The 23928-nt window shown below is 37.5% G+C and overlaps 1 pseudogene; it reads left to right on the forward strand.

Moving 5' to 3' along the window:
* The window catches only part of LOC100619644 (probable 28S rRNA (cytosine-C(5))-methyltransferase), a 32002-nt pseudogene extending 28549 nt beyond the window's left edge, over positions 1–3453 (forward strand).
* Positions 3454–23928: the final 20475 nt, after the last annotated feature.

Here is a 23928-nt window from a genome sequence, read left to right on the forward strand (position 1 = left end):
TCCTCATTACAACCCTGGGAGGAAAGTAGTACAAATACAGTAGGGGCCCTGTATTTGCAGGAGATATATTCCAAGACCTATGGTTGGCTGAAATTGTGGATTGTACCGACCTTCATACAAACAATTCTTACTTTTACTTTTAACATCTTTGTTAACTTTGCTGTATTGTACTGGGCTTTCTCTACCCACTCCTGTCCCTTCATTTGGTGCTCCATGGTCTCCCCTGCTCCAAAATAACCCTAAAAAAAAGAACCCTTCAAGAAAGCAGAAAAACACCTGTGGGGAGACTTCTGAAGTGAGCAGATCTCCAGTGTAGAAAGAGGAGACCTTTGCCCCACTCTACCCACTTAATCATGGCCACTATATCTGTCTTTCATCTGCATGCATTTGGGTCTTGGTATCTGTCCCTGGCTTCCACTTGCCCTTGAACTACGTGATGCCTTCCCTCCCTCATCCTCTTTCTTCCTCCCTCCCTCCCCTGGAACTCAAGGCTGACCTCAGGCAATTGAAACTTCTCAGGTGTGGCCTTGAAAGAAGAAACTGATGAAAAGGATGAGCTTTTGCCAATTGAGAAGGCTGCTCCTAAGCAGAAGGTCCAGGAAGCAGAAACTCTAGATCATTGGCGTCCAGAGGACACGGATAAAGAGGAGGAAGAGGAACTCTCTCCCCAGGCAAAATCCAAAAATGACCATGAAGCAAATGTGGAGCTTCAGATCAACTTGGAGAAGTATGAAGAATTTCTATTTTCTATGGCAAGGAGATAGAGTAAGAGAATACCCAGACTTCAAACCTACACATAGTCTGCCCCCCAGCGAATTCAGGCCATTGTCGGGGTGCTGCGGGATTTGGGTCTCAGCAAGTGGAAGGTTGATTCCCAGAATGATATCTGAGATGGCTTTAGAAAGACCTGGCTACTTACTACTACTGTGGAGACTCTCTCATGGACAAGATAATGGATATTTTTGTCTTTCTGAGCTAGTGGAGTTCTTAGAAATTAATGAGGTTTCCTGACCCATCACCCTCTGGACCAATACCCTGAAAACCCATGATTGGGGTCTGGCTCAGGCTTTAATGAACTGTGGGGTGAATCTGGATCCCTAGGGTAAATAGAAAAAGACCCAGGTGGTTCATAACTCTTCTGTGCCCACTGGGGCTATTTCTGAATACCTGGCAGGGCACTACATCCTTTATAGTGCTTCCAGAATGCTGCCTGTTATTGCCTTGGCACCACAGGGACGTGAGTGTATTTTGGATGAATTGTGCCCCTGGGTGCAAGACTAACTACACAGCTCAACTAATGAAGAACACATGACTGGTCCTTGCCAATAATGCTAATGCTGAGCACCCGAAGAGTGTGGTAGGCAATCTGCACTGGTTGGGAGTCACCAACATCATCATCACGTATGATGTTGACTGTCATTTCCCTGAGGTGGGAGGAGGTTTTGACCAGGTACTGCTTGATATCCCATGTAGTGACACTCATATCTCCTCTAAGGACCCATCTGTAAAAACTATTAAGGGTGAGAGAAAAGCAACAAAAGATGAACTCATATCCAAAAGGAATTACTCCCAAATGCTATTGATTCTGTTAATGCTGCTTCCAAGACTGGAGGCTACATTGTCTGCTACACTTGGTAAAAGAAAATGAATGGGTGGTAGAATATTCCCCACAGAAGAGGAATGTGAGGCTGGTGCTCAAAAGACTGGATTTTGGCAGGGCTTCACCAATTTCCAGGAATGATGCTTCCATCCCACACTTTGCTTCACCTGATGTTTCTACCCTGATACACACAACATGGATGGCTTCTTCATTGCCAAGTTCAAGAAGTTTTCCTCAGTCTAAGACTAAAGAAGCCAACCAGACAGACTCTACAGAAACCAGACTGACTAACAGACTTCCTGCATTTAAAGCCCAAGTGGTCCCCCAAACTAAAATCAACTCTTAAGCCTGCCAAGAAGTCCAAGCCAAGAATCTGGAATGGCAAAGTTTGCTAAGCTAGAAGCTGCAGAGGCAAAGGCAAAGTAACAACAGTAACCTTCAAAGAAGACTCATTTTCAAAATGGGAAGCCTTGTGGACACCAGGGCCCTTGGCCTCCTACAGTATGGACTTCTAGTTCCAGCTAGCCTCTACCTAGGAAGAAGCAGAATCTGTCCTGAAATAGTAGCCACTGTGGGGTCTTGAACTACCAGACTGGTATGACTCTCTTGAGCTTATTATGGCTGTGAGATGCAACAAATTTGAGCTTTTGAAACACAGATTATAACATTGTATATTTATTTGCTTCTAGAGTTTGTGTTCCTAACCTGTCTTCCTGATCAAAGTTTCCATTTTTTAACAATTCTGCATAATTTTGATAATTATTGCTTTGTAGTCTAGTTTGAAATCGGTTGCTATTAAGTCCCTCTTCCTTTCTATGCCACTCTTTACTTACTTCTCTTGAGTTTTCTTTTACTTTTGGTTCTTCCAGGTGAATTTTGCCATTATTCTTTCACATCTCTAAAGTAACCCTTTGGTGCCTTGATTGATATGGCACTAAGTAAACGAATTTAAGTAGAATTGGCATTTTTATTACATTGGCATGGACCAACTGTGAGCAATTAGTATCCTTTTAATTATTTAGGCCTGTCTTTATTTCTGTAAAGAATGCTTTATTGCCATAGTAATATAATTCCTATGTGTATCATAGTAGGTAGACTCTCAAATATTTTATATGCCCTGAGGCTATTTTGATTACTCTTTCTCTATTTCTTCCTGCTGAGTTTTGTTAGTTATATACAGAAAGGCTAGTGATCTGTGTGGGTTCATTTTAAATTCTGATACTTTACTGAAGTTATTATTTCAATTAATTTTTCGTTGAATCTCCAGGGTTTCTAAACTAGACAATTTTTTTATCTGCAAAATGCAATAATCTGATTTCCTTTTTGCTTATTTCCTTGATTTCTCTTTCTTGTTTTATTGCTATAGTTAGTATTTCTAGGACTATGTTATACTAGTAGTGAGAATAAGCATCCTTGCTAGCTTTTAATTAATAACTTCAGCAAAGAAGTAGCTAACATTCCTAGAATGACAACAAGTAATAAATATGATAATAGACATTCTTACTTTACTTATTATAATGACTTCCAGCATTTCTTTAATGTAGATAATTCTAGTTCTTGGTTTTAGACAAATAATATTCATCAAATTAAGAAAATATCTATTATTTCTATATTTTGCAATACAAAATCAGAAATTAATATTATATATTGCCAAAGGCCTTTTTTTCTGTTGGTACATTTGTGATTTTTTGGTTATTAATATGATCCTTTAATTTTATAGTTTTTCTAATATTGAAACAACCCCTCAATTATGATATGAATTCAACTTGGTTATAACATATAATTTTTTAAAGCTTTTAATTTTCTTGGCATATAATTTGGCCAAATAAAACTTATTAATTTATTTTTTCATTTGTTATGAATTCTCTTTAAACATTTTTGATATTAGTAATTTTATTTTCTTCTCTTTTTAAAATTATATTAGGTAATGGTTTGTGTATTTCATTAGTTTTTTTTTTTAATAGAGCTCTTGGTTTTTCTATTAATTAAACTGTTGCTTTTTATTTTTAATTTGGTTAATTTCTTCCTTGATTTTAAAAATTTCTATTTTGGTATTTGTTTGGGTTTCAGTTTTTAAAAATCAAATACACAATTTGCTGATATATTTTCTTCTCTTTGGGTGATGAAAATATTTAGTGATATAAAATTTCTCTAAGGAATTATTTGTCTGTATCTCCCAAATTTTGGTCAGTGATTTCATTTGATGAAATAATTTAATGTTTCTATAATTTGTTCTTTGCCTCATTAATTCCTTAAGGGAAATTTATTTAGTCTTCATTTAAGTTTGAGTCCTTTCTTCTAAGGCCTTTCATAAAGTCTGAGTTAAACATTTTGCTTTTGTGCACTTTGTTATGAGGCTTTTATGCTGTAGCCACGATCAATTTTTGTAAAGATACCAATAAGTTAAAAAGTACATACATTATGCTCTATTTCCATTAGAGTTATAATTTTTCTTATGCTTTATTTAGATTCTTATTTCTTCCTATGATTTGACTAACTTTTCCTTGAAGTACTTAGAGGCTATGCCATTCAATGCACACACACACACACACACACACACACAGAGTTTCAAAACTCAATGCAGCTTAAAGCTTCAGTGGTAAATGGTTGGTGAAGTTAGAGAACTGAATATGGATTATACTTTCATGAAGTTTAGGGGAAATAGTTTGGCTCTTCTGTGAAAGGGAAAAGAGAAAGATCTGTAGTGTGAAGGAGTAGTAGGATTGAAGGAAAATCTTTTTAGGAGTGGTGAGATGTGAACATATTATTAGGTAGAAAGGAAAAAGTAAGTAAAAAAGTAAAAAGTGGAAAATGTAAGTGATAGGAAGGATAATTGATGGAACAATGCCCTGGACCTGGGATGGAGAGCTCAAAGACTTAGCTCTTTTTCTAAGACAGGAGAGAAAAAGGAGTGAAACACTGAATACCCTTCCCCCCCCCCCCCAATATGGAGATGGTGAAGCTGGCTCCCAAAACAAGCAACATGAAATACATCCTTGGTTGAGTAGAAAGCAAAGAAGGACACTACTAATAGGGCAGACAGAGTGGGAGTGGGGGAAGTGGGATTAGGTGGGCAAGAAACTTAGCCTAGCTTGCTGTCTGTTGTTTCTCTCTGTCTCTCTGTCCCTGCCTCTATGACTCTGTCTGTCTCTCTTTTTCTTTCTCTGTCTCTCTGTCTCTGTCTCTGTCTGTCTCTTCCCTTACCTTTTGTCTTGGAATTCAAACTAAGTATTGGTTCCTAGGTGGAAGAGCATTAAGTGCTAGATAATTGGGGTTAATTGACTTGCCCAGGGTCACACAGCTGAGGTCAAATTTGAACCCAGTACTTCTTATCTCCAAGTCTGGCTCTCTATCTTCTGAGCCATATAGGTACTCTACCCTCTCTTTAAAAAATAAGTATTCTTGCTTGATTATTTCTTTCCTTCTGAGATATTAAAAGTACCTCAGTCTCCAGATCTCACACCCTCTAAATCCAATGTTTTGGGAAAAAAGTTCTACTCAACCCACCCTAGTGATGTCTCTGGGCATGATGATAAGTAGCAGGAGGGAATGATAAGGAACCTTTTACTAGGTAGCCTATATCTGCCCAGTAAAGTATGTGAAGGCATCTGCTGAGAGTTAGGGAGGTCTTCTCTCAGAGAGAGCAGCTACTTATTTCCCTGGCAGGAAGATTAAGGAAAGAGCTGCAAAGCAAAAGCTGTTTTTTCCCCCCACCACCAACTGTTATGGGAATGAAAGTCAATTCTTTACTTTCTGATGCAACTGTTATCAATCCATTCTTCTGAAACCTGCTGACAGACCAAATTCCAGGATCTGGCCCAGTATAGATCTATGACTAAAGACTGTCAAGATGCCACAACAAGTGTAAAACACCACGGCCACTTAAAAGGGAACAAGGTGTGGGCAACAAATTACCCACTTGCTTCAGAGGCAGCACTGAAGCCTCTTGGTATTAGAGAGCGCTTGCTCACCTGAAAACTAAGCAGAAGTAGCTTGCACAGATAGATGGCCCTGACACTCATATGTTCTAAATCGGGGTGAACAGAAGGCCAATGCAGTAATTTCTTTCTGAGCCCTTATTTAGCTCTCTGGTCTATAGAGCCAATGTTTGGGTTTTTGAAAAAAAATTAAATATGGAAATATGTTAGTCAAATATTTCAAGTATCATTCTTTAGAGTAGCCAGGTTGTTTGTTTTTTTCTTCAGAATAATTACTATTTATACACATTTTTTTCTTATAGAATCTTGTGGCTGTTGAGACATGGAAAATATTTTCTATGTGCCCCTCCCTTTTTTTTTTTTGTAAAGCAATGGGGAAAAGTATTTACTTAAAAAGAAACAAAACTTTTGTCTTTGAATCAATACTGTGTCTTGGTGAGGGCTAGACAATGGGTCACACAGCTAGGATGCATTTACTTCTAATAAGTTTCATTGCCTGTTTGAACAAGTATGACTTGGGCAAGTCATTGCCTCTCCTTGGATCTCAATTTGTTTCCTCATCAATAAAGAGAACAAATTAAATAGAATTATCTCAAGTTCTGTTTTGGCTGTAAATCTGAGATCCTACAATTCTAAGTTCTTTACTTTGCTACTTACTGGCTTGTGCAACCATGAATGGGAAAATTGATTAGTCTCAGTAGGAAGTCACCCACACTCAATTGCTTCATCTGTAAAAAGGAGATAATAACATCTGACTGATATGCCTAAACTTTGGTGTGGGCTGGATCTCTTGAAATGTCTCATGGAGCAATGGTTTCTATTTTAAATAACAAATACTTGTAGACATTAAATGCCAAATTTCTGAGGGTTTCTCATAACCCTGAATATGTTTTACTTTTAAGATTAATCTTTTAAAAATTGGTTTTTCAGGAATAGATATTCATATTTTAACTTCTCTTAATTCTAGTGACTTCCCTCTCTAAATTATTCCCCACTTATCTTGCATATAGCACGTTTCTACATATATATTTGCCTATTGTCTATCCTGTTAGATTGTGAGCTCTTTGAGCAAATAGACTGTTTTTTGCCTTTTTTGGTAGCCTCAGCACCTTAGCACAGTGCCTGGCACATAGAAGGCACTCAATGAATGCTTATTGACTGACCAACTGATGAAGGGAAATCAACACTTTATCACTTGGGGAAGCTCATGTGTAGAAACTCTCGCCATCAATGATTTAGTGAATAAATCCTAGGAAGTTGTCTAAAACAGAAATTAAATAATTTGATAAAGGCCACCCAGCTCTTAACTATTGGGTAGTATTTGAATTCAGATCTTCCTGATTTCAAGCTCACCACTATATTAACTACTTATAATCCATTTATTGCTGGCAATAATGTTTCCATTCAAATGAGGCAGCGTATATAAAGAGCTGGACCTGGAGAGCTCAGGAAAGAGCTCAGGAAGAGCTGAGTTCAATTCTGTTCTCAGACACTTACTACTAGACCCTGGGCAAATCACTTAACCTGTCTCCTCATCTGTAAAATAGTGATTTCAGTAGCAGCTACCTCTCTGGGTTGTTGTGAGGATAAAAAGTGATAATTGTAGAGCATTTAGCAAATTGGTAGTTGCTATATAAATGCTAGAATCTTTAAAATCATTTTTTCAGTGTCAGCAGTGTCATGGAATGAATATTTTTATGACTTCATACCCCAGGCTATAAAATATATTCCAGACTTAAGTTTTTTTTTTATGTTAAAGTACTTTATTTAGAAAAGGTCCAGATTATAGTTACCTTCACAACATCATAAAAAATTATAAACTATTTGAACCTATAGATTTAGTCCTTATCTGAAAATACATACATTGGGTGGAATAATAAAGGTCATCTGGTCTATTCTGTACTTGGAGTGTTAGGGTGAGGCTCAATAATCAGTTCATTCCAACAAATTGTTATCCTTTTATCTTGTGGCATTGTATTCTCTACCACTTCTGTTCCATTTTCATCCTGGTACACCAGGTAAAATTTCCCTGGATCATTCACCACTGGTAAAGATGAGAAGATTTCTATGGCTACTTCCTGAGCATCAGGATTGAAGTTTATTATTTTATTATTATTGTCCCCTCCTTGTAACTAGAGACATCTTCTTATTCTCATTCTCTTACTCATTTTGAAAAGGAAGATGGAATTCTGGAAGTCCAATTCTGCTTTTGGACTCTGCTTTATCTTTAGTGTTTCTTTGCATAGTTTTTTTGGATGCTATTTTCTCCTCAACATTTAAACCCCTTTTCAGAGCATTCTTTGCTGGGCTGAAAGTTATTATGATGCCAGGGAGAAGTTGTTTATGCTCACATTTTCAAAAGTGATTTGTGCAAAATGCAATTGGGGAATGGGTGTATGTAAGTATATGCTTGTGAGCATCCCCTTTGCAGGAGTTGGATGTAACAGGATTTATCCTAATTCTGTTAGCTGTATCTTGTTATTTACAGCTAGCTTTTCAGGAACTTCTAAAAGAACAATGGATTTGGAACCAACAGACCTGGGTTCCAATTCTACCTTTGCCAATTTCTACCTATTTGATCTTGGGCAAGTGCCTTTAACCTCTGAGGTTCAGTTTCCTCATTGGTAAAATGGGATTCCTAAGGTCATTTTCAGGTCTGAATCTATGATCCTGTGCCTTGTTTTTGATGTTTCTTTTCTTCCCATACTGCTACTACTTGCGGCCCCTTTGTGAAGTTGATCTACATACATGAAAGGAAGCTTTCCTTGGTAGCATGTAGTTAAAGGCAGAACACCATAGTAGAATGAATGCTGGGCTAGGACTCTTGGGAACTGTCTTGAATTGCTGGTTTACTAGCTATGTGATTATAGGCAAGCTTCTTTATCTTCTTTAACCATTCAATAGGTAAACAGGGTGGTCCTATTACTCCCTGGACGATTCCCTAATTCCATGAGTTAGGAATTAACCCAGGCAGGAAATAAATTTCCTAAATCATAGCCTTAGGATAGTTTCAGGTCACTCTTCATCATACTAGGATTTGGAAATCTGGGTCTGGGTGCATTTTCCCTCTCCCTCTCAGAGAATGGGGCTATAGAAATTTATTGTGTAAGTCTTGGAATGGCCCAGTGACCTGCTGTTATCTCCTCAGAGCCCTCTACCATGAGAATGAATAGTAGATTCTAGGCACCTCTTGAGTGATGCTTATTAGTTACTGGGTAGCAAATTCACCAAGAATGTACCAGACTCTTCAAATGGGCTTTTGTCATTTGATTATGTGTGTGGATAGGGAAGGAGCAGGCAAAAAGGGAGAAGAGGGAGAGACAAGAGGGGGAGAAGGCAGAAAAAGTTTGGGGCAGGATGTTGAAGCTTTATTCAAATTCTGAGAGACACTATCTCTAGGAGGATGGCTTTGTAATACTGATACATATCAACCTCCTGGTTTCCTGTCTCCCCAAAGGTCTCCTCAAAAGAGGAAGTCATTCAGGTCAATTCAACAAATATTTAGTGATCTGCTAACAACAACAAGCATTTATTATGTCCTAGGCACTGTGCTAAATTCTGTGATTACAAAGAAAGGCTAAAACAGACCCTCTCCTAAATGGGAACAATATTGTATATATAGAATAGATAGAGAAGGTAATCAAGACACAGTACTTCTCCAAATTCTTGGAAAGATCTGTGCTTTCATTTCCAAGGAAGAACAGAATCTTCATTCAAGCCCCAGGACTGTGGTTTGCTGTAGTCATCCCCTTTCATTAGCTAGTGACCAGCTCTTTTGTGAAAAGCCCTTTCTTATACTCAGTTGACAGCTACTCAGTCTGTCACCAGGTCAGGCTGTCCTGTGAGAGCTTGTGCCCAGTGCCATCTGCCCACTGCCATGAGGCATCTAAAAAGTATTTTAGTGGAGGGTCACGGAGAGCAGCAACAGTGGAGCCATAGTGCACTTCCTTCTCTATCTCAAACCCTAGAGTTATTTTTCTCTGACAGGACTATACCTGGGGCAACTGTCCCCTTCTCTCCCTGAACACCTCTGGAAGTTTTTAGAAATCTGGAAAGTGTTTGAGGGTGATCCAAGGAATCTCTATTCTATAGCCAGTATTTGGTAACTATAGAATCAGTTATTTTGAACAAGGGGTTGTATTATCTAGGAAAAGAGCAAATTCTTCCTGGGGCATTGAATTATTAGGAGATGAAAATCTCAGTTACTTTTTAGCTTCTGTACATGAAAAGTGATTGGAAAGGCAAAGCAATGGTGTGGGTTTGGTACCTTAGAAACACTTCCATAGCTACTCTCTAAAAAGGAATTGTGTGATGACTAATGAATTAATGCTGTTCAGATATTTTGGAAATATTCCATTTTAAAATACTCCAACATATAGCATAAATGTAGTCTTGATGTACTTCTTTCTTTCTTTGTTTCTTTCCTTCTTTGTTTGTTTGTTTCTTTCAAAAAAAGATTTTCCTCTGAGAGAAGAAAAATCTAGGACCTTCACTTTGTACTAATATTATATAAAATTATTCCTGAAATGACTTTCTGACAGAATTCTTGTAGCCAATTTATTATTTACAGTATCATTTTTTATTTAAAATCATTTCAAGCTATTTATCATTGTTTAAACCATTTAGCTTCATTTAAAGTGAAAAAGAACTTTTTTCCATCTTTCTCCAGGCTTTTTACATTTCTGAGGGTTAAAAAGATGCATCATCTTTTGGTAACTGAAAGATTTTGACTCATTGGACAGTCTATTTGAAAAATAGAAAGAGGGAATGAAAACAAGAGGAAAAACTCTGACAATAGCAACCTTTTGCTATGTGTGTTTTATTGACCACAAATTATACCAATTATTTTTTTTTTTTACAAATGTAGATTATCTTTCCAAGGACATTTAATTTCCCTAACTTTTTCAAATCATTTATTTAGGTGAGTCTCTCGAGGCTTACAAATGAATTTCTTTTTCATGAATTCCAACAGGGAAGTTTTCCTTTTTTCTCTCAGTGCTGGACTAATTCTTCAAAAGGCAATTGTCAAAAAGAAAATGAAAAGAAGCATTTTTCTAATTGCTGAAAATAAGGTGCAGTGTGTCCAATACATGCTTCAAGTAATACAGGTTGAACTTGATAGGGAATACCATTATCTCATTCTGCCTCTTCCGAGACCCATACTTCCAAGAATTTTATTTTCACACAGTCCTTGGTTTGCAGAGAACCTTGAGAGGTCACCTAGGAATAGAAAGAACTGAGTTTTCTAAAAAGTATCAGTTGCAAGAACTTTTTACAAAACTTCTCACAAAATTTCAGAATGGAAAAGACTTCAGTGGCCACATATTCCAAACCATACCTGAAAAAGAATCACCTTTACAATATACCCAGCAAATGGTCACTATCTCAATACAGGTTTAGAAAGGTTCATAATACCAAGACCCAGTACAGATGTGGCAAGGGCTGTCCTTCCATATGTGTAGCATGGAGATGTCATGTGGCTCAAAAGAAGGCAGAATAGTTATCTCTAGCCTCTTCTCGCCATACCCTTCAAGAGAGACTTTCATTCCTGCCAAAAGGAGAAACAAGAAGTTGAGGTCAGAGGCTGACCACTCTGTTCTCTTCAGTGGAGGGTGATAACCAGGCTAGAATTATATATATATAATTTGCTCCCTTTAATATTAATAGCCTAGAGGATGTGGTTTTCAGGTTCAGGTTAACTTTTGATGACTGACTGTTTCATTAATGGGGAAAACAGGGTCCCAAGCTTTATAGCCAAGGCTTGACTCTCTTCCCACAAAATGTCACTTCCACAATCAATACACATCACAATGATCAAAGAAGACCATCCATTCAATTTGATAGCAAAAAGAAATCGGAGAAAGTGTATATAGGAGTATATGTACTAGACAACAATGAAGAAGCTCTGGAAGGGAGCTTTGGGAGGGAGGTAACTCAGTTCAACCCAGAGAGAAGGAGAATCATAGATCTCATCCAATGGGGGAAATTCCTTTATGTCTCTAGTGTAGCCATTTGAGGATAGGGATGTTATGGGGCAGCTAGGTGGCTCTTTGGATAGTATGTTGGGCCTGGACTCAGGCAGACCTGAGTTCAAATTTGATCTCAGATACTTATTAGCTCTGTGACCCGTAGCAAGTCAATTAGCTTCTTTGTCTACATTTTCTAATCTATAAAATGGGGATAATAATAGTATCCACCTCTCAGGTGAGGATCAAATGAGATAATAATTGCAAAGCGCTTAGCTCAGTGCCTGGCACATAGTAAGGGCTATATAAGTGTTAGCTATTTTGATGATGGAGATTGCCTACTCCTCTCATGTCTGTTTCTTCCCAGAATCTTTTCCTCCAGCAATCTGAAGTAGAATTGGTGTTGTCCTTTTTCTCTCTCAAAGCTGGAAGCCAAAAGAGTTCAAAGTATGAAAAGTGAAGAGCCCAAAGATATTCTCTAAATATTTTTCCACATTATATATTGACATAATTTTAAACATTTATTTTCTGACTTTTTCCAATCTTTGCTCTCCCTCCATCCCATTCCTCTTCCCTCCCAAAGAAGGCAGTTAATATGATATAAGATTGTACATATATGATCATATAATACATATCTCCATGTTCATCATGTGAAACAACACATATTGCTTATACTAGAGAAAAATTCATGGAGGAAAGAAAGTGAAAAATGGTGTGTTTCAATCTGCATTTGAACTCCACCAGTTCCTTTTATGGTGGTGGATAGCCTTTTTCTTCATGAGTTCTTTGAAACTGTCCTGGATTATTGCTTTGTTGATAATATTTAAGTAATTCACAGTTGATCATTGTACACTATTGTCACTATGTACAATGTTCTCCTGGTTCTGCTCACTTCATTTCTGCATCATTTCATATAAGCCTTTCCAGGATTTTTTGTTATCATCTTATTAGCTATTTTTTATGGCACAATCATATTTGATTACAATCATATACCACAACTTGTTCAGACATTCTCCAATTAATCCATTATCCATTTGAAGAATATCCCTTCAGTTTCCAATGCTTTGCCACCACAAGAAGGGCTGCTATAAATATTTTTTTGTACAGCTTGGTCCTTTCCCCCTATCTTTGATATCTTTGGGATATAGACCTAGTAATGGTATTACTTGGTCAAAGGGTTTACACAGTTTTATGGTCCATTGGGCATGGTTCCCCCAAAAGACTCAAAGAAACTGAAAGAGACTGATGTTCTTCTCTTTTATACCCTTACCAAGTCCACCCAGCCCTTTACAACATCAGAGGTCATTCTGCAGGGCATTCACTCATTTCCTTCAGTAAGGAGAGAATCCCATACTTTGGGTTTTGGGAGTAGGGTTATATAAGGAAACACATGGCACACAAAAAGCCAACAAAGCTAGCTATTTTATTTTATTTATTTATTTTTATTTTGATGACTGTTATTTTAATTCAGAAAATCAAGATGCAAAACATGCTTTATCACTACCTAGAAACATTATACAAAAATAAAAAAGGCTGATTGCTTGTAATCTTATCATTGAAAGTATCCCTTAACAAGATACAGATTTTTATTCTCTCATTTGTACCCACTTTCCCCAACAAATTATTTACTCAGCACACTTGGAGGACTTCTTATAGTATTATTAAGAGACACTAATGTATTATTTTGTCAATACTTACTCTCACTTTATAGTCTTATTACTTCTGGAGAACATTGGTAGTAGAGGGAAGATTCTTCTTAATTTAAGATCATTGAAAATACCCCATAATTTCTAAAATGTGATTCAGCTGCTCTAGTTCCTATTAAATGTTTGGTCTAACTCATTGATATTTTTTCTTTTTTCTTTTTTTTTTAATTTTATAGTATTTTATTTGATCATTTCCATGCATTATTCATTAAAGACAAAGATCATTTTCTTTTCCTCCCTCCCACCCCCCATAGCCAACGCGTGATTCCACTGGGTATCACATGTGTTCTTGATTCGAACCCATTGCCATATTGTTAGTATTTGCATTAGAGTGTTCGTTTAGAGTCTCTCCTCTGTCATGTCCCCTCAGCCATTGTAGTCAGGCAGTTGCTTTTCCTCAGTGTTTCTACTTCCTCAGTTTGTCCTCTGCTTATGGATAGTGTTTTTTCTCCTAGATCCCTGCAGATTGTTCAGGGATATTACACTGCCACTAATGGAGAAGTCCATTACAATCGATTATACCACAGTGTGTTTGTCTCTGTGTACAATGTTCTCCTGGTTCTGCTCCTCTCGCTCTGCATCACTTCCTAGAGGTCGTTCCAGTCTCCATGGAATTCCTCCACTTTATTATTCCTTTTTGCACAATAATATTCCATCACCAACATATACCACAATTTGTTCAGCCATTCCCCAATTGATGGGCATCCCCTCGTTTTCCAATTTTTGGCCACCACAAAGAGCGCAGCTATGAATATTTTTGTACAAGTCTTTTTGTCCATTATCTCTTTGGGGTACAGACCCAGCAGTGCTATGGCTGGATCAAAGGGTAGACATTCTTTTATTGTCCTTTGTGCATAGTTCCAAATTGCCCTCCAGAATGGCTGGATCAGTTCACAACTCCACCAGCAATGAATTAATGTCCCTACTTTGCCACATCCCCTCCAGCATTCATTACTTTCCATAACTGTCATGTTAGCCAATCTGCTAGGTGTGAGGTGATACCTCAGAGTTGTTTTGATTTGCATCTCTCTGATTATAAGAGATTTGGAACTCTTCTTCATGTGCTTATTAATAGTTTTGATTTCTTTATCTGAAAACTGCCTATCCATGTCCCTTGCCCATTTATCAATTGGGGAATGGCTTGATTTTTTGTACAATTGATTTAGCTCTTTATAAATTTGAGTAATTAAATCTTTGTCAGAGGTTTTTATGAAGATTTTTTCCCAATTTGTTGTTTTCCTTCTGATTTTAATTACATTGGTTTTGATTGTACAAAAGCCTTTTAATTTGATGTAGTCAAAATTATTTATTTTACATTTTGTGATTCTTTCTATGTCTTGCTTGGTTTTAAAGTCTTTCCCCTCCCAAAGGTCTGACATGTATACTATTCTGTGTTTACCCAATTTATTTATAGTTTCCTTCTTTATGTTTAAGTCTTTCACCCATTTTGAATTTATCTTGGTGTAGGGTGTGAGGTGTTGATCAATTCCTAATCTCTCCCACACTGTCTTCCAATTTTCCCAGCAGTTCTTATCGAATAGTGGATTTTTGTCCCAAGACCTGGGATCTTTGGGTTTATCGTATACTGTCTGGCTGAGGTCACTTGCCCCCAGTCTATTCCACTGATCCTCCTTTCTGTCTCTTAGCCAGTACCAAATTGTTTTGATGACTGCTGCTTTGTAATATAGTTTGAGGTCTGGGACTGCTAGGCCCCCCTCATTTGTGTTTTTTTTTTCATTATTTCCCTGGATATCCTTGATCTTTTGTTATTCCAAATGAACTTTGTTATGGTTTTTTCCAAATCAGTAAAGAAATTTTTTGGGAGTTCCATGGGTATGGCACTAAATAGATAAATAAGTTTGGGTAGGATGGTCATTTTTTTTATATTGGCTCGTCCTACCCATGAGCAGTTAATGTTTTTCCAATTGCTCAAGTCTAGTTTTAGTTGTGTGGCGAGTGTTTTGTAGTTGTGTTCATATAGTTCCTGTGTTTGTCTCGGGAGGTAGATTCCTAGGTATTTTATTTTGTCTAAGGTGATTTTGAATGGGATAAGCTAGCTATTTTATTGAGAAGATATACCTACAATATGAAGGGCATTCAGGGAGGATAGTGACATCAGGTCTAGTCTCCTGGGATCCTGCTAGAATTGGATACCCCAAACCAGTAAAATTTTTGTGGGTTTTTGTAGGATTCTTATCTGAGTCTAATAGGACCAAGCATTGGGGGAAAGAAACAAGAAGCTTGGATCTGGGAACTGGTGTTGATCATGGGAGTTAAGATGGTGGAAAGATTTCTGGGGAATTGATGGCCAATTGATATTTAAACTTGGTCACTGGGGAAAAGCCTTTCGACTTTTGACTGTATTCTGACAGGGTGACTTAGTTTTAGGTTTCCCTGGGACTTCTTAATTTAGCAAGAGAGGGGAAGCTACTGGGGTCATTACAATCATCCAGTCTTTAATTGAAGATTTCCATCTGAGGAACCCATTATCTCATAGGACAACCCATTTTATTTTGGGATAGCTCTAAATTGTTAAAAAAAAGTTTTTCCTTACTTCAAACTTCAATTTGCCTTTTTTGCAAACTATACTCATTACTCCTAGTTCTGCCCTCTGGGGCTAAGCAGAAAAAGTATAATATTTCTTCTATCTGATAGCTTAGAGAGAACTTTACTTGCCCTAAATCTTCTCTTGGCTAAGTATGTCTACTTTCTTCAGCTAATTCTTACATGGCGGCAACTCAAGGCCCTTCATTATCCTGATTGCCATTTTTTTCTGAGTTTACTGTAAGATAAGGAACATTTCAATAGATTTGTCCTGAAACATATTGAGCTATAAAAATTTTTTACTTTACATAATGATAAGCATTCAACACACTTTTTTTTCTAGGTTCCATCTCTGTGCTGACCTTAATTTTCTAGATGAGTGCTTTTCTTCAAATATTTTATATATATCTACATGCCATTTAGCAGGAAGTATAGAGGTTAGTTTGCTGGACAAGAAATCAAATGTTCTTAATGTACGCATAGTACTGCTTACCAAATGTTTCTTTTAGTGTTTCTTAACAAAGACAGTGCCATAAATATTTGCTACTATGATTCCTGTGGACTGTTTTTGTCACTTGATGTGTGTACTATATATCATTTGGGGTCCTGCAGTATTGTCATTGCAGGGTGATCAGGACAAATCGGCTTCCACCATGATGTTACTTAAGCCTAGAATAATTATCTAATGAGAGTATGTAATACCACAGTTATCCTCCCAAGGGCTCTCTCCTCCAGTCTTTAGCTTAGTAGTTATCTCATTTCCTTTCTGGCATCTGCATGGTTTGGCCTACCAAAAGTCTAACAAAAGATCTGCTTTGGCTACCAGAAGTTTCGCTCAATCAGCAGAAATTTATCAAGCACCTACTATGTACCAGGTATTGTGATAAGCACTGGGGATTCAAAAAGAGGAAAAATGGAGGCAGCTGAGTGGCTCAGGGGATTAGCTCTGGAGAGCTAAGCCTAGAAACTGGAGGACCTAGGTTTAAATCTGACCTCAGACACTTCCTAGCTGTGTGACCCTGGGCAAGTCACTTAACTCCCATTGCCTAGTTCTTATGCTCTTCTGCTTTGGAACCTATATACAATATTGATTCTAAGATGGAAGGGTTTTTAATTAAAAAAAAAGGGGGGAGCAGGAGTCTCCCCTCAAGAAGGTTATACTTTAATGGGAGGAGGTGTAATATGAAAGCAAATATTATGAAAGCAAGCTAAATATAGGATAAACAAGAAGCCTTTAAAAGAGGGAAAGGGGAAGAATTCAGAGAAGGTGGGGAAGGCTTTCTGTAGAAGGTAGGATTTTAATTGAGACTTAAACGGAGCCAGGGAGATGGATGTATGAAAGGGAGAGAGAGAGAGAGAGAGAGAGAGAGAGAGAGAGAGAGAGAGAGAGAGAGAGAGAGAGAGAGAGAGAGAGAGAGAGAGAGAGAGAGACACCAAGCACTAGCTTTCCAGGAAAAGAGGACAGCCAGAGAGAATACCAGGAGCCCAGAGATGGAGTATCTTGCTTGTGGAACAGACAGATTAGTGTCATTAGACTGAAGATTTTGTATCAGGTAGTAAGGTGTAAGAAGACTAGAAACCCAGGAGGGAGCTAGGCTATGAAGGACTTTGAATATTAAACAGAACATTTTATATTTTCTTCTGGAGGCAATAGGGAACCACTCACTGGAATTTATTGAGTAGAAGGTGTGATATGATCAAATCTGTACTTTAGGAAAATCACTTTAGTGGTTGAATAGAGAATGGACTTGAGTGGAGAGAGCCTTGGAGCAGGCAGAATCACCAGCAGGCTATAGTGGTAATCAAGGCATTAGATTATGAAGGCTTGCCCTAGAGTTGTAGCAGGGTTAGAGGGAAAAAGGTAATACTGGAGAGATGATGCAGAGTGAAATCCGAAGGCCTTGGCAACAGCTTGGGCATGAGGGGTGAGAGAGAGTGAAGAACCCCAGACTTTTAGGTTGTAAGACTGGGAGACTAGGAAGATAGTGTAATAGGGAAAGTAGGAGGAGGGAATGGTTTAGGGGGGAAGATATGCTGAGTCTGCTCCCCACTGTGCACAATCTGCTGTCTGATTCCAGCATTTACCTGGGAAATAATATAAAATATTGTTCAAACATATTTAAAAATAGGAAAAATTTGATCCTAGAACTTTAATTTTACATCTGGAGTTTGCTCTCTCAGTCAACAAACCACATTTACAAGACATGGACAGTCACCATTCTGTGGCCCCATAGTTTATTATACATAATGAAAATGAAAGCAAAATGTTAAACACTCCTAAATGGAACCATCTGCTTCCAATCATCTCCCCAAATTCCTTCTGCCTAGTCTCTCCATTAATGGCTATAACTGGAGAATCTCAAACTGCATTCAACTGTGAAGAGGGAATAGAGAGGAAGAAGATGTATTTGAGGCCACAGCTTCAGGTCATTGTGTATGAAAGAGGAAAGACTTGCCCTTGCCTTACCAATCCACAGGGATTCATGGTAGTTAATAGTCTCAGGTACTCAGGAATTTCTTTTAGTTCATCACATACTGTTCTAGAGTCTAGATCTTCCTTCTTCTTCCCCTATTACCACTAGAGAGAATCTTGGGTCATATACTATGACCTTACAGCTCCTAATCTCAACTCAAAGTCAATTGCTATTCACTTGTATAATGGACAATTCAGTTCAGTCCAATCAAGACTGTCAGCTCCCAATTAATTCTCAGCATGGTAAGCAGGAAGGCTGTGTAATTTGATTAGATAGGCAATCCCATTTCTCTGTCTCTGATCATGGCAAATCAGAAGTTCATGAGCATAGGAGAAAAAAAAATTACAGATTTGTGCACACCCAAACATAATGTTTTATTATTTCCCAATCAATAAGCATTTATAAAACATTTTATATGTACTGGAAAGTGCACTAAGCACTGGGGATATAAAGAAAAAATAAAAATAGTCTTTGTCCTTAAGGAGCTTCCATTCTAATGGAAAAGACACATAAAGTTGGGAAATTCGGAAAACAGTATGGGAGAGATTAGATTTAGATCAATATCTCATACCCTATTCCAAGATAAACTCAGAATGAATATAAAGAAGGAAACTATAAGTAAATTAGGCAAACACAGAATAGTATACCTGTCAGATCTTTGGGAAAGGAAAGATTTTTAAGACCAAGCAAGAGTTAGGGAAAAATTACAAAATGTAAAATAAATAATTTTGATTACATTAAATTAAAAAGGTTTTGTATAAACAAAAACCAATACAACCAAAATTAGAAGGGAAGCAACAAATTGGGAAAAAAATCTTTATAACAAAAAACTATGACAAAGGTCTAATTACTCAAGTATATAAGGAGTTAAATTAATTGTACAAAAAAATCAAGCCATTCCCCAGTTGATAAATGGGCAAGGGACATGAGTAGGCAATTTTCAGATAAAGAAATCAAACTATCAATAAAAACATGAAAAAATGTTCTAAATCTCTTATAATTAGAGAAATGCAAATCAAAACAACTCTGAGGTACCACCTCACACCTAGCAGATTAGCTAACATTACAGCAAAGGAAAGTAATGAATGCTGGAGGGGATGTGGCAAAATTGGGACATAAATGCATTGCTGGTGGAGTTGTGAATTAATCCAACCATTCTGGATGGCAATTTGGAACTATGCTCAAAGGGCTTTAAAAGACTGTCTGCTTTGATCTAGTCATAGCACTGCTGGGTTTATACCCCAAAGAGATCATAGGGAAAAAGACTTGTACAAAAATATTTATAGTCATGTTCTTTGTGGTGGCAAAAAACTGGAAAATGAGGGGATGCCCTTCAATTGGGGAATGGTTGAACAAATTGTGGTGTATGTTGGTGATGGAATACTATTGTACTGAAAGAAATAATGAACTGGAGGAATTCCATGTGAACTGGAATGACCTCCAGAAATTTCCAGAGTGAAAGGAGCAGAATCAGGAGAACATTATACACAGAGACTGATACACTGTGGTACAATCAAATGTAATGGACTTCTCTACTAGCAGTAATGCAATGATCCAGGACAATTCTGAGGGACTTATGAGAAAGAACGCTATCCACATTCAGAGGAAGAACTGTGGAAATACCAAGATAGAAGAAAAAAAAAACAACTGCTTGATCACATGGGTTGATGGGGATATGATTGGGGATAGACACTCTAAATGATCACCCTAGTGCAATTATCAATAATATGGAAATAGGTCTTGATCAACGATACAAGTAAAACCCAGTGGAATTGCTAGTTGGCTACAGGAGAGACAGGGATGAGGGTAGAAGGGTAGGGAAAGAACATGAATCATGTAACTATGGAAAATACTCTAAATTAATTAATTAAATAAAAAATTTCAATTCAGAAAAAAAGACATAAAAATCAGTACTTACAAAATAAACACAGAGTAGATGGAAGGTAGCTTTAGCAGAAATGGTACTAGTATCTAAGGGGAACAGAATGGGATTCATGGAGGAGATGGTACTTGAGCGAGGTCTTAAAGCCAGGAATTCTAAGAGCAATGAGGAGGAAGAGTATTTTTGGGAATGAGACAGGTAGTGAAAAGGGATGGAGATAAGAAGTTGAGCATTCTGTGTGAGGAACAGTAAGTAGTCCAGAATGGTTCTACTATATAAAGTCTGGAGGGGAAAAATGTATTAAAAGACTAGAAAGACAAGAAAGGCCAGGTTGTGAAGAACTTTAAATATCAAACAGAGCACTTTGGATCCTTGAAGTAAAAGGGAACCATTGGACTTTATTGAATAGGGAAATGCTTTGTGTTTTAGGAAAATTAATTTGGCAGTTGTGTGGAAGATAGTCTGTGGTGAGAGTGGGAGAGACTTGAGTCAGGGAGTCTAGTTAGGAGGCCATTGGATTAATACAGGTGAGGGTGATGAGGAACAGATCACTTGGGAAACACATCATTCCCATAGTGCCCAGGTGAATGAAGGGAAAGGGATGTATTCAGAAATGTTATGGTAAAGTTTTAACTACTAGCTTAGGGAAAAATATACATGCAAGACACACTTTTAAGTTTAATCTGCATTATTAACATTCTCCATCATTTTCTTAAGTCTATACAATCAACAAAACAATAAATCAAACCCTGATTTGTAGTGTTTGCTGATTTCTGAGCTGTAAATGCTTGCACTGAAAATGTAATAATCCTAGCACATAGGAGCTGGCTCCATCCCACTCCTAGATACATGGGAGAGATGTTGCAGAGAAAGAAATATGATTTGGCAACTCATTAGATATGTGAAGTGAATGAGAGAAAAGAGCCAAGTATAACACTGAGATTGCAAATCTGGGTGATTGGAAGAATGATGTGGTGCTTTCACATTTCTATTTCCCCTTTTGGGAACTTATGGACCTTGAGATCTCCATAGAGACGAAACACATTCCAGAAACACCTAGACATATTATACATTAATGCGATAATACATACTAATGTAGAATGCACTGATATAAATTATACAAACTTCATTCCTCTAGCCACCCAGAGAATTAGACTTATTTCTTCTTACGTTCCTTTATTTGGGCACTTGATAATATTATGGCCAAACATACATAATAAAAGTTGACTGATAATCTTTTGTCAATAAAAGGAAACTGCCTTCATTAAGTCCTATTCCAGTGTTTCATTGTGGGTTTCCTGGGTTACCAAAAGCTATGCCAATGAAGTATAATATCTATTAGGTTCTACCACTCTGAAAAAGGAATTCAAGTACAGTCCTGGGGACAGACTGAATCTTCTTTCTGAGGAAAAACTTGGCCCAAAATTAAGAGTCATGTCACTACTGTGTTGATTCACTGGTTAATGAATTCTTCACCCACAAAAGCTCAGGAAATGAAGAAAAATATAAAATGACCCTCAGTTCTCCACCACAATGGTGGTGGCAGTAGAATAACAGGATAATGGACACAGAATGATTTTAGGCCATCTATAAAAATGAATTTAATTGCAGAAATTCAAAATGTGAAATCTTTGTCCAATGATCAGCCAATGAATTGACATACTCCTAGAGAAAGTGAGCCACATCAATACTGGTATTATTGTGATAAATGAAATGGGAAGATAAAGAGAAGTTGCACTAAATGAAAGGATGGCATATAGGTTCTCATAGGTAAGGCAAAACAAAAAAAGAGTTGGTAGATTCTGCTTTATCTTGCTTCCTAAAGACAACAACAACAAAAAAGCATTTCCCTGGTCATTTGCTCTTCCTCTTGCTGTATTTATAATGAATATAAGCAAAGGACCACCGTGAAGATATTTGCAATATAAGTGCCACCATCTGTTGCAGAAGATAAAGAATGAGAGAATACTAAGAAAGTCTTGACAAGATAATCCAAACCAAGTAAAAACACTATTATCACATGTCAAATATATTGTAGAGGGGATCCAAGTTCAGGTTCCAGTTTGATCAGGTGGCCTTTGAGGTCTCTTACAACTCTGATCTTGGAGACAGTAAACATCAAGCTAAGGATATGTATTTTATTCTATAGAAATGGGACAAGAAGGGAGCAGAGTCAGTTCAGCTGGAATAAAACCTTTTAACCATCAAGGCTTGGGTACATTAAGTACAGGGGAAGAGAATTGAGGAGAAGCATAAGTTGGAGGAGGGATCTCATGTTGCAGTTGAGATATGAAAACCCAAACCAGCAAGCCATCATTTGAAAGTCATACCTCAAGAGCTGGTCAAGTAGTCATAGCAAATTATGGAAAGATCTATGCTGCACTAACTCTTTGGGCAAGTGATTATGTGGATGGGAAGGGCCCTTGCCCAGTTCAACCATATGGGAAATATGATAAATGAGACTGCAATGAGGAAGGAAGACTCTGCAAAAAGTGTCCGCCCATGAGTCCATGCTTGACCAGAAGTCTCTGTGGATTCCTTGGGGAACCTCTTTTCCCATTTCCATTCTATCCCATGGGATATATAAACTGGTAGCCATAGCAGCCACAATGTAGTGAATAGTAAAACAGCTCGACTCTCATTTTATCCCTCTAGCACCAGGTTCCTGTCAGTTTTTAATTCCGTTGATTTTGATCTTTCCCCCCAATCCTCTCTGCCCCCTTCCACTTGTTTTCATTGTGGATTTGGCACTCTGAAGGGATCATTTTGTTGTCTGACCTATACTATTAACCCCTTCAATATGCAACCACACAGTAGATAGCCAACTAATATTTATGGATGATGAATATGTTAGGCAAATGACAAGACTAAGAAGAAATGTCAAAGCCTTGATAAGCAGGAAAGGAATAGGAGTTGTAGAGGATGGATGAAAAGGAGGAGGCTTATAATGGCTTAGATTCATTTCTGTCATTATGGAAATGAACAGACTACCAAGAAGAGGCCTCAGGTATTTTTAAGAAGGTGGAGAGCCATCCAAAACAGGGAAAGAAATGGGTGAACAGAGAATCTGGATATATTCATATAATGATACTAATCATATATAATATTTATAGAGGACTTTAAGGTTGTAAAGTGCTTTGTAAATTAACTCACTAATTCTCACAACAACCCTGGCATGTAGATGCTATTACTATTCTTATTTTACAGATAAGGAAATCAAAGTTGAGAGATCTTAGTGACTTGACCAGCATCACTCAGTTTGTGCCTTACCCTGATGATAGGCAGTGTTGGTTAGTATCAGAAGACTTGGAGATTAGTCCTTGCTCATGACATTGGGAAAATCGCTTTTTGACTCTCTCAGTCTTAGCTTTGCAACTTGTAATGGAGACATGAAAACTTAAACTTCTAACGAAATAAAATTTATATTTTCTCCAAAATATTTCCCCATCTCTTCCCACCTTCCCCAGTGGCTTATACAAAACTTGAAAGAGACTTCCAGTGTAATGTCACTTTTATTGATTTTGGGCCATTTGTCTTGTAGCATCTCCTTCCATTAAAAGCAGAAATCAATGTCAACTTTGCAGTTGGTCCTCATTTCTTTTCTATTTTCACTGTAGCCCACTATATATATGCTTATCTGAGATTTTGTAGTTGGTACCTTCTTGCTCATGCTACAATTGCCCCTCCTTTTGGTCCTGATTTAGCTATTGTAGAAAGACATTGGGAATCAAGTTCTAAATCTCCCAGTTACTAATCATGAATTTTTGGATAAGGTGATTTACCTGTGTAAGGGTTAAAATAGGGGTTTGGACAAAATA

Source organism: Monodelphis domestica, chromosome 4 (assembly GCF_027887165.1).
Source record: "Monodelphis domestica isolate mMonDom1 chromosome 4, mMonDom1.pri, whole genome shotgun sequence".
In the NCBI taxonomy this organism is placed as follows: domain Eukaryota; kingdom Metazoa; phylum Chordata; class Mammalia; order Didelphimorphia; family Didelphidae; genus Monodelphis; species Monodelphis domestica.